This window comes from Aedes albopictus, chromosome 2 (assembly GCF_035046485.1).
Source record: "Aedes albopictus strain Foshan chromosome 2, AalbF5, whole genome shotgun sequence".
NCBI lineage: Eukaryota > Metazoa > Arthropoda > Insecta > Diptera > Culicidae > Aedes > Aedes albopictus.
The window spans coordinates 488,940,040-488,952,582 of NC_085137.1; the positions used below are offsets into that span (position 1 = coordinate 488,940,040).

The 12,543-nt window shown below is 37.0% G+C and overlaps 1 protein-coding gene across 4 annotated transcripts in view; it reads right to left on the reverse strand.

Moving 5' to 3' along the window:
* LOC109423294 (rap guanine nucleotide exchange factor 4) overlaps positions 1–12,543 on the reverse strand; it is a 957,479-nt gene that overhangs the window by 160,059 nt on the left and 784,877 nt on the right. The window lies entirely within an intron of this gene.

A 12,543-nucleotide genomic window follows, 5' to 3' on the forward strand; every position in this document is an offset into this window, starting at 1 on the left:
TTGAAAATCCTGGGGAACTCTTGAGATTTTCTACAGGAAACTTCTGGAGGAATTCCTGGGAAATTGTTGGAGTAATTTTAAGGGAATTCCTGGGGAAATTCGTGGGAAATTACTGGAGGAGCTCTTTGACAATTCCAGGAGAGTTCCTGCAGAAATTCCTGGAGGAATTCTTAGAGAATTCTTGGAGGAATTCCTGGAGGAATTCCTGATAAATACCTGGTGAAATTCCTGGAGAAATACCTGGAGAATTCTTGGAGGTATTCCTGGAGAATTCCTGAAGGAATACCTGGAGATTTTTTGGAGAATTCCTGTAGGAATTCCTTAGGAATTCCTGGAAGAATTCCTGAAGAACTCCTGGTGAAATCATAGAGGAATTCTTGGATAACTTCTGGAATTCCTGGAGAATTCTTGGAGGAACTCATGGAGAACTCCTGTAGGAATTCCTGCAGAGAGAATTCCTGGAGGAATTCCTGGAGAATCCCGTAGGTATTCCTGAGGAATTGCAGGAGGAACTCCTGTACGTACTCCTGGAGAATATCTGGAGGAATTTCAGCGGAATTCCTGGAGAATTTCTGGATGATTCCTGGAGAAATTTCTAGAGAACTCCTGTAGGAATTCATGGAAAATTCCTGGAGAAATTCTTGGAGAATCGCTGGAGGAATTCTTGGAGAATTCCTGGAGGAATTCTTGAAGAATTTTCGGAGGAATTCTAGGAGAATTTCTGAAGAACTCCTGGAGGAATTCCTGGAGACGTCCTGGAAGAATTCCTGGAGAATTCCTGGAGAATTCCTAGAGGAATTCCTGGGGAATTTCTGAAGGAATTATTGGGGATTTTTTGGAGGAATTCATGGAAAACTTCTGGAGGAATTCCTGGAGGAATTTGTTGGTGATTTCTGGAGGAATTTGTTGGTGATTCCTGGAGGAATTTCTAGGGAACTCCTGGAGGAATGCCTAGGAAATTCCTGGAGAAATTTCTGGAGGAATACATGGAGCAAGTCCAAGGGGATTCCGGTGAATTCCAGGAGGAATTTCAGTGGAATTCCCGGAGGAATTTCTGGAGTAATTCATAGGAAATTTCAGCAGGAATTTTTGGAAATTATTACATAAATTTCTATGATTTTATGGAGAAATTCGTAGGGAATTCTTGGAGGAATACCTAGTAAATTCTTGAAAGGAATTTCTGGAGGATTTTCTACGGAATTTCTGGAGGAATTTCTGGGGAATTCCTGAAGCGATAATTGGGCAATTCTTGTAAGTATTCCTGGGGAAGTCCTGGATGAATTCCTGGATAATTCATGGTGGAGTTCCTGGAAAATTCCTGGAGATATTCCTGAAGATTTCCTGGGCAAATTTCTGAAAAAATGAAGTAATTTTATGGATTATGGATTTTGGTGAAAATCCTAGGTTATTCTTGGAGGAGTTCTTTGAGAATTCTTGAAGCAAACTTCTGGAGGGCTTTCTAGGGAATTCCCTGGAGGTACTCGTGACGATTTTCTGGGGTAATTCCTGGGGGATTTTCTGGAGGAATTCTTTGGAAATTTCTGGAGGTATTCCTTGGGAATTTCTGAAGGAATTCCTTGGGAATTTCTGAAGGAATTCCTTGAGATATTCAAATTCCTGGTGGAACTCCTAAGAAAGAATTCCTGGAGAAATTTCTAGCAAATTCCTGAAATTCGTAAGGAATTCCTGGAAGAATTTCTTGAGAATTCCTGGAGGAATTTCTTGAAGATTTCTTAAGAAATTCCTGGGGAATTCATGGGGAATTCCTGGATAAATTCATGAGGAATCCCAGGATAAATTCCTGGGAGAGGTATTTCTAGGTAATTCCTGGAAAAAATCTGCGGAATTTCTGTAGGAATTCCTGGAGAATTTCTGGAGGAATTCCTGGGGAATTTCGAGAAGAATTCCTAAAAAATTTCTGGAGGAACTTCTTGGTTATTCCTGGAGGAATTTCTTGCGAATTCCTTGAGGAATGTCTTGAGAATTCCTGGAGGAATTCCTGAGAAATGCCTGGAGGAATACCTGGGAAATTTCTGGAAGAATTGCTGGACAATTCCAGGAGTAATTATTGGAAGTATTTCTAGGGAATTCCAGGGGAAATTTCTTCCGAATTTCAGGAGGAATTCTTGGAAGAATTTCTGCAGAATGCCTGGGAACTTCCTAGAGCTATTCCTGGGGAATTCCTGAAGGATTCCCAGAAGATTTTCTGGAGAATTCGTGGAGGAATTCCTGGAGAAGTCCTGGAGAAATTCTAGAGGAATTCCTGGGGAATTTCTGGAGGAATTCTTGGGGAATTTCTGAAGGAATTCACGGAGAATTTCTGGAGGAATTCTTATGGAATTCCTGGAAGAATTTCTTGGTATTTCTTAATGGAATTTCATGGGAACTCCTGGAGGAATGCCTAGGAAATTCCTGGAGGAATTCCAAGCGAATTCCTGGAGGAATTCCAAGGGAATACCTGGAGAAATTTCTAGGTAATATCTGGGGAAATACATGGAGTAATTGTTAGTGAATTCCTGGAGGAGTTCCAAGGGAATTCTTAAAAAAAATCCTAAGGAATTCCTGGAGGAGTTACTGGAGAATTCCTGGAAAAGTTCTAGGAGAATTCCTGCATGAAATTCAGCAGAAATTTCTGGGAAATCCTTGGAGCAAGTCCAAGAGAATTCCGGTGAATTCCAGGAGGAATATCAGCGGAATTCCTGGATACATTTCTGGAGAATTTCTGGAGTAATTCGTAGGAAATTTCAGCTGAAATTTCTAGAAATTATTACAGAAATTTCTATGAATTTTTAGAGTTATTCGTAGGGAATTTTTGGAGGAATACCTAGTGAATTCTTGAATGGCATTCCTGGAGGATTTTCTAGGGAATCCCTGGAGGAATTTCTGGGTAATTCCTGAAGAGATAATTGGGTAATTCCTGTATGGTTGGGGAATTCCTGGATGAATTCCTTGATATTTCATGGTGGAGTTCTTGGAAAATTCCTGGAGGAATTCCTGAAGATTTCCTGGGAAAATTTCTGGATAATTTAAGAAATTTAGAGGATTTTTTGGAGAACTTCCTAGGTTATTCTTGGAGGAGTTCTTAGAGAATTCTTGAAGCAAACTTCTGGAGGATTTTCGAGGGAATGCCATGGGGGTATTCCTGACGAATTCCTTGAGCAATTCCGGGGGGAATTTCTAGAAGAATTCCTTGGGAATTCCTGGAGAAATTCCTTGAGAAACTCTTGGAGGAATTCCTGGAAAAAATTCTTGGTAATTCCTGGAGGTATTCCTGGGGAATTGATGGAGGAATTTCTTTGAGGAATTCCTAAGAAATTCCTGGAGGATTTTCTTGGTTATTCCTGGAAGAATTCCTAGGAAATTCCTGGAGGAATACCTAGGGAATTCCTGGTGGAATTCATAGGGAACTCCTGGAGGGGTGCCTAGGGAATTCCTGGAGGAATTCCTAGGAAATTCCTGGAGGAACTCCTAAGAAATTTCTGGAGGAAATCCTGGAGAAATTTCTAGGGAATACCTGAAGAAATTTGTAAGGAATTCCTGAAAGAATTCCTAGGGAATTCCTGGAGAAATTTCCTGGGGATTCTTCAAGAAATTCATGGGGAAATCCTGGGGAATTCCTGAGGAATTATAAGAAAAATTCATGGGGAATTCCTGGATAAATTCCTGGGAAATTCCTGGAGCAATTTCTAGGGAATTTCTAGGGAATGTCTGGAGAAATTTCTGGGGATTTCCTGGTGGAATTCCTGAAGTATTTCTGGAGGAATTCTTCCAGAAATTTCAGAGTAATTTCTTGGGAATTTCTGTAGGAATTCTTAAGGAATTTCAAGAGGAATTTCTAAGGAATTTCTTGGTTATTCCTGGATGAATTCCTTGAGGATTTTCTTGGGAATTCCTGGAGGAATTCCTAAGAAATGCCTGGAGGCATACCTGGGAAATTCCTGAAGGAATTCCTGAAGGTACTTTTGGAAAATTTCTGTAGAATTCCTGGAGGAATTTCTGAAGAAATCTTTGAGGAATTTCTGAGCAATTCCTGGAGGAATTCGTGGCAAATTCCTGGAGATTTCCTGTAGGCATTCCTGGAGAATTGCTGGAGGAATTCCAGGAGAATTTCTGGAGGAATTACTGGAGAATTTTTGTGGAATTTCTGGAGGAATTTTTGGAAAATTCCCGAAGAATTCCTAGAGGAATTCCTGGGAAATTCCTGAAGGAATTCCTGAGCAATTTTTGGAGCATTTCTAGAGGGATTGCTGGAGAGGTTATGGAGGAATTGCTGGGAAATTCCTGAAAGAATTCCTGGGAGGATATCCACCCTGGAAAAATCCTGAAAGAAGATCCATTTGATTTCCTGGAGAAATTCTTTGAGAATTCCTGGAGGTTTTCCTGGTGAAACTCCACGATCAATGCTTACAGGCATTTTTGCATTAAAAGTTTGCCAATTAACTGCACCACTGAAATGTATCAGCCTTAATTCATCCAAATTATTGCTGTTTTTCACCTATCCAAGTCTGACAGCGGAAAACTTTTCAGACAATTTCCCAGAACTCTACCCGTTGATACTTCTCGGTAAGATACAGCTTCAGCTGGTCCAAAGTGCCAATTCCAAAGCAAACTCCAACACCAGTTGAGACGGTGCGGTGCGATGGTTAACTTAATGACTTCGCCGGAACTTTTACGGATTTTTTCCTGTCTTGGCATGAATGTTGGTCCATGAGAAAACGATAATCCTAATGATGCTAACCGGTAAGCCATACAAATATTTTTTCTCTATCTGTGTTTCCTCTTCCTCTCCTCTCGGATGACGACGTAAGAAGCATCGCATATAAATTAGTTCCTAATGGTGGTGCCACCAACAACGTGATTAGGAAAGGAAAACCCATTTGCTCCACATCCAAGTGGGTCCACTTGGCTTGGAAGCACGTTCGAAGAGAAATAGATACATCCTTTGGTTGATGAGAAAGTCATGCACGAGTGCCGGCGATGATGGATTTGGATGGATTTGATGACATGTAGATCTTTTTGGGGTTTATCTTTTTTCCTATTACTGTTTGCAAATAACTAGTCGGAAAAGGACAATTCTTGTGCTGCTTCAAAACAGTAGTTTTGCTGAAAGTGGTACGACCAGTTTTAATTTATAATGAAGTGGTGAGCTCGTTCCACCTTACTAATACCAATCGTTTTGGCGAGTTAAATAGAAACTTTTTAAACTTCTTCCAAAATCAAATTTACCTTCCTTTCAAAAAATGACAGTTTGTCAATCAAAAACATCCAGAAAACTTTAATCGAATTACTTCGTCGTCTCGAAGGGCTGAAATTAATTGGCCCCTCGAATGGCGACAGCGTCGAGCTCATCTGACCTGACCCGGTACGGTAGAAATTTAATCGGAAACTTTTTCTCTTCTCAGGAAAATGATGCCGTCTGGATTTGAAGCTGTCGGTTTTAAACCCGGGAGAGATAAATCAAGCTATTCACAGCACCGGGCTGAAGTAGAAAACTTTTCCTTGTCTATCGATGGACGAGATGATCAGTTTTCTGTCTTTGTCAATGTCGTTGATGATTGCGATAGTAGACGAGCCGGAGTTTGTGGCTATTGCTGTGATGATGGATTGGAGGGAGAAAATAAAGCCGTGCATTTGGTTGGAGCGGTGTTGATGCGGTGTAGTCAGGTTTATCATGATTAATAAAAAGTTTGAACACGTGGACAGCTGATGGCGAAGTTGTTGCTATTTAGCAAAAACAGCTACAATTGTTTGCTTCGACGTGCTTTTAATTAACGGGATTTATAATCACCTGGCTATCATTGTTTTCAAGATGATGATCGGGTCAGGAGAATGTTGAATTTATCTTATCCATTTTTATTTTATGTTTTTGACGATGTCTTTTTCTTCTTGGCGTAACGTCCAAACTGGGACATACAGCCAGCTACTATATTTCAGTGTTCTATGAGCTTTTCTACAGTTATTAACTGAGAACTTCCTCTTTCAATGCCCTTTTTGCATTCTTATATCGTGTGGCAGGCACGAAGATACTCTATGCGCAAGAAAGGAAATGAAATTTGCTTTACGAAAAGTACTTGGACCTGGAGCGGATCTGGTGTGCACGTGACAATCACACCGAGGACCTGGGATCGAATCTCACTGCATATGCCCCACAAACTCGCAAAATGTGAGTTCTTCCTTCGAAAGGGAAGTAAAGTGTGGGTCCCGACATGAACTAGCCTAGGGCTTAAAATCTCAATAATACAGAAAAAAGAGGTGATTCCTGGACCGGCCAGGAATCGAACCCGTCATTAGCATGGTCATGCTGAAAACCCGTTAGCTTACCGCATCAGCTACATAGACCCTACCCAACAAACATTATTGCTGTACAATGGCTAAATAAAGCGCTTTTAAGCTTGATTTTAAAATTTTTGGCTGAAAAAGCTGTTCAGCTTTCAGCTATCATTGTTATTTGGGTAGTTGTTTAAACATTTTTGGTTGCATTTTCAAGAAATAAGCATTGACATAAGTACGAGATAAACTAACCGAGGGCTGAAAATCTCGAAAAAAAATGTATCTCATGGAAGACCGGACAATTCATAGTTATTATTCTGTGATTGGTCAGAATAATCTAAACAGAGCTTCAGAGTTGTAGCTTACCGTCCTCAATGTGCATCTTCAAAACTTACATACTCTATCAGTTCAATAACGATGTCAAACACGTTCTTACGGTCATCGAAAGAAAGGAAGGAATTTAAGTGTAACGTGCGTTACTACCTGTGACTGGGTAGACATCTACATCTCCCTGACTGTTGTGGGAAGGAGTTTTGATAGTAAAAAAAATAATAATAAGCAAAATGACCTAGCTAGAAACGTTTTGTGAAATAATGATTTTGTTTTTTTTAATTTCTTTTTATTTGTGAATTTTAACTTAGGCTAATTCTTGACAAAAAAATAATGCGATTTTTGCATACATCCTTGAAGAAATTTCCCCAGAGAGTGTTTCCCCGAAGGAATATCAGAGTTTTCAGGTTCAAAAATGAATTCAAATACACTTTTGTATATATTCATTTCAGAGCATAATCCTGAATAAATGTGCTGGAGATATCACAATATAAAATATTAGGGGGATTCACTTAACAGCGTAAACTGATAAACTGATTATACGTCACGATCACCAATGCAATCTTTGATTATTTCATTCGCAAAATCATGAAACATTTCAAATAAGCAGAAAATCATGGCTTAGGCAGCAATTTAATCTGTTTAGTGAGTACCCCTATTGATTTATTTAAGGAGAAATGCATATCTTCATTTATGAAAACGTACTGTTTTTTCGCCAAGGCGCCATCCACAAATTACGTTACAATCTAGGGAGAGGAGGGAGTAGGGAGAGGTTCATTGAAAGGCTGATTCAAGGCTTAACTGGCGCCTAACCAATAATCAAACAAATTTATTAATTGTGCAAAAAAAAAAACACTTTTGTTAGCTAATTTTTAATTATTTTTGGTTTTTATTTCCAGAAGATATGTTTAGGAATGTATAAATTAATCTATGAGAAAACTGGGAATTGAACTTGGACCTTCTGAATTATAGACACTCACCTTTAGCACCTACACACGATTGAATATATATCGTTGAAAACAAAGGCATTACTTATTGTGTCTGAATAATCCAGAGCATAAGTTCAACTAAGCGTGTTTTGATGCTGAACAAGCATTGTGGACTCTACAAAAACTTGTTTGGGCCAGCTGGTAATTATTAATTGATTAAAGGTTGAACAACAATTGATTAATCTGCACTTTGTGGCGTATGTTTTAAAGCTGGTTTCATAGATAATTAATGTTCTATATAACTAGATGTTCAGCTCATTCGAGAGGTTGAACAAGCCATATTTCAGACCACTATTCAGGTGTCTTTGTGTTTAACCACTGACTAGCCAATGTTCAGATATTACTCTCACTGTTCAGCATTCATTTTGGGAAATTCTTGAAGAATCAATTAAGAAATCCTTGACATATTTCTGACAATAATCTCTGAAGAAATTGTTGGTGGATTTATTTGAAGGATCCCTGAAGAAGGATTTATTTATTAAAGGGTTAAATTTTTAGAATCATTTTTGAACTCAACGTAAGGAGTTCCTGAAAGAATTTCATTAATTGTTAATGAAAAAGTTCAAAGAAGAAGCGCTGAATGTATTAAAAAAAATCGCTGGAGGAATTCAAAAAGGTTATACCCAGATTAGGTTGTCCCAAAAATTGCACATGGTCAAAAAGCTTGGGGGCTCACTCTGCAAATGATAGCTAAGGGTGTTAGAAACAAACTTTTGTATGACGACAACTTTCAGAAATGACGTTCAGAGGTCGCCCCGGCGAGATTTTTGAAAAATGGTTATTTTTCATAATAAATTTCATACAAATATTTTTTACCGTACAAAAATTGGCAATACCCACTATTTTTATATTTTTTGCAGCTTGATATGGATCCAAACTACTTGGGAAAAATAATTAACGACATGTTTTGCAGGTAACTTTTTGATACTGAATTTTTGAATTTACTAAAATTTGTCATTTTTTGATATACTGTGCCTTTTACCCATCATAAAAAGTATCTGAACTTAATGCTAATTTAAAACAATTTCCATAAAAAGATCGGAAATTTTATGAGGAAAAACTTTGCCGAAGACAGCATTGCGTTTTTTCTATCCGTTTTAGAGTTATTCACGATTTACTATTTAGCAGTGAAAAGAATTGTCAGACAAAAGAGGCACAAAATAAGCAACAAAGAAGGTGCGACGATTACTCTTTATCCCTACTGGTAACAGATAATGACATGATCTCGAAATTTTTTGTTGCAGACAAAACGGAAGCTGAATTTGTTGCGTACTTTTCAACTCGTGAATAATGAATTATTGCTAACCCAAAGTCGAAACTGTTTGATGATAGAGCTTCACCAGAGTTGCAGTGTTTACCGACTCGAAGTTACCGTTCGAAAATCTCAATGCAAGGCTTAAGAATCGCTAAACTCGTGGTGTACGATGTTAATCCCATTATTTTCAAGTTGGGACAAACATATGTCGCATGGGTTTGTTTGTCGCAACAAATACAGGTTGCGACATTGTCATTATTGTTGCGCGGTGGTTGAATTTTGATTCACTGATATTTAGTGAAATTGGGATTTTTAGGTATTTAAAAAAAATCACAAAAGAACTGCCAAAAAACACATACAAAGTAAAAAATCACGTATGCTCAACAAGTTTTTGTTTTGATTGTGTTTAGGAATTATGGTGGCATCATTTATTGAATTTTCGTTTCCGTTGACAAATCCATTTTGTTTGATACAGAAATGCACCTACTAGCGAGAAACTTTATCATTAGGTACCATTTTGAGATGCCTCAGTAGGCCATGGCATTTTTAACGGTTATGTACTGACAATGGTTTATACGAGCATAATACACAATCAAACGCACGGCACATTTTCTATACCATTTAGAAGGTGATACATACCGCAAAACATGCTGATTTTATTTTTCAATGATGTTGTTCTAATCGTTCAAAGACATAAATAAAACGTTCTAGTAGTCCCTATCATTTTGATCAACATAAAGGACGATAAAAATGACGTCACTTGTTTATGTCCAAAATTGTAGTTTACCAATAATAGCCTACCTTGTCTTATTGCATGCCGTGTATGTGTCATGGTAATCACATTGTTCTAACCCTGGATAACATTACGTTAACTCACTGGTTCATCTCATCCCACCCGCTTCAATTTGCCTCGGTGTATCTTATTTTAGGTGTTGATAAGATAGTTCAAATCAGTGAATGTCAAAAAAAAAATGCTCTGTTTTTTAGAATGCCTTGAATTGGTATACATATTGGTATTCTTACGTAAGATGTTCGTAATCGCGATTCGAATTTGGTATGGAGCAACGTATTCGCCTTTATTCACTTTGCCACTGTTTCCTGGGCTGTTTCACTGGTCCAGGACTCATACGTCTTCGTGTAGAAAAATAATTGAGAGTATCGACAGGAAAGTAAGATAAACGCAAAAATATATTTAACTTTTTGTGGAGAATATCTTTAAAAAATCAATAGGCAGTACGAAGCTTGTCAATAGAGCTAGCTTTTTCAAAATCTTTTCTAGTTAATTTCTATATGGAGGGATTGAATAACAAAAAATCAAAATCAATCAATGATGTCACCATAATTCCATAACACAATCAGGACAAAAACTTGTTGAGCATACGGTGATTTTTTACTTTGTAAATATGTGTTTCTGGGAAGTTCTTATGTGACATTTTTAGAAAAATACCTAAAAATTCAAATTTCACAAGATAACAAATTGTGAATAACTCTAAAACGGATAGAAAAAACGCCATGCAGTCTTTGGCAAAGTTTTTCCTCATAAAATTTCCGATTTTTTATGGAAATTGTTTTAAATTAGCATTAAGTTCAGATACTTTTTATGATGGGTAAAATGCACAGTATATCAAAAAATGACAAATTTTAGTAAATGCAAAAATTCAGTATCAAAAAGTTACTTGCAAAACATGTCGTTAATTATTTTTCCCAAGTAGTTTGGATCCATATCAAGCTGTAAAAATATAAAAATAGTGCGTATTGCCAATTTTTGTACGGTAAAAAATGTTTGTATGAAATTTATTATGAAAAATGGCCATTTTTCAAAAATCTCGCCGGGGCGACCTCTAAACGTCATTTCTGATGGTTGCCGTCATACAAAAGTTTGTTTCTAACACCCTTAGCTATTATTTGCAGGGTGAGTCCCCAAGCTTTTTGACCATGTGCAATTTTTGGGACAACCTAACCCAGATGTATTCCTGTGAGAAATTCATGGATGAAATGGGCTTCAGTAATTTCTTAAAGGTAAAGTCTTCGGTATACCAATCCCTGTGGTCAATTTATGATATTTAATGAAACTCAACATATATATATATATGTGAAAAAGATGGATAAATTATTGGTGAAATTCCGAAAAAATCCACAGCTCAGGTGAGATTTGAACTCACGACCCTTATTCGCTAGACAAGTGCTTTTCCAACTAAGCTACCGAGCCAATTAATGACACGGCATTTTAGTTGTCATAAGGTAATTCAAATCTCAACGATCATGTTTCATCCTTCCCTTAACTTGCACCGTTGAGTTTCATTAAATATCATAAATTAATCACACGGATTGGTATACCGAAGACTTTACCTTTAAGTCATTTCGAGCTTCTATCTCTTCTGTAGTTATCTGTCGTAAATGAAAGAGTGCAAACGACAAGTTTGATGGCCTTCCAGGTTTCATTCGTTCTTCCCCATCAAGTGGATGGAGAAGAGACGCCTGTAAGATAGGCAACAGGTTCAACACTAAAAATAAATTGCTCTCGCTCTTCATATACATATGATCATAAGAGATGGATATATTTGCGGTGCAAGTTAAGGGAAGGATGAAACATGATCGTTGAGATTTGAATTACCTTATGACAACTAAAATGCCGTGTCATTAATTGGCTCGGTAGCTTAGTTGGAAAAGCACTTGTCTAGCGAATAAGGGTCGTGAGTTCAAATCTCACCTGAGCTGTGGATTTTTTCGGAATTTCACTAATAATTTATCCATCTTTTTCACATATATATATGTTGAGTTTCATTAAATATCATTCAGAAATTTGTTCCAAAACGCTTTGGTTTTATTTTTGCAATTTCGTTCAATACATATTTCCTGGGAATATTCGTTCAGCAATCATAATGATATTTTTTTCCCAAAATTTGTTTGAGAATTACTTTTATCATTTCTCACGGTTATTTCTCATTGATTTCTTTCTGCAATTCCATCGGCAAATTGATTGTGAAATTCTCTGGCTCTCTCCTTTTGCATTTTTTTGACAATTTCTTCGAAAATGACTCAGGAATTTTCATTTTAATTAATCGGCTATTCCTTGGAGGTTTATTCATAAAATTTCTTTTGGAATTCTTTCGGAAGTGCCTTTGATAACTTATTCGGTATTCTTTATGGAAATTTCTTCAGCATACTTCTTCGAAAATAACTTTGGCATTTTATTCGGGATTTCTTTAGGTAACTTTTGTAATAATATCATTGGAAATTCCTCCATTTTTTTCTTCAAGGAGCCTTCAGCTATTTCTATGCATACGTATTAAGAAATTTTCGTGAAAATTTTTGGGATTTTTTCTGGCAATCACCTTATTTTTTTTTGGAAATTTCTTGGGAAATTCTTTTTAAAATACTCTAGCCATTTCGTTGTAAATTCTTACATTATTTTATTAATTTGCAAGAGAGTATCTAATAGAACTTAAAAAGTAATAGCAGACGGAATACCGTAAGGAATAACTAAAGCAATTTCCAGGGAAATTACCACAGGAATTATCAAAGGATTTTTTTTGAGAAAAATTACCGGAGAAAAAAAATGTACTACATAATTTTCAAAGTACCTGACGAGTGAATTTCGGAAGAAACTATAGAAAGATTTGCTAATGTAATCGGGTTGTTTAGTGAATATCGCTATTTTCAAATCGAAAGAGATCATTTTTCTGAGTATAACACGAT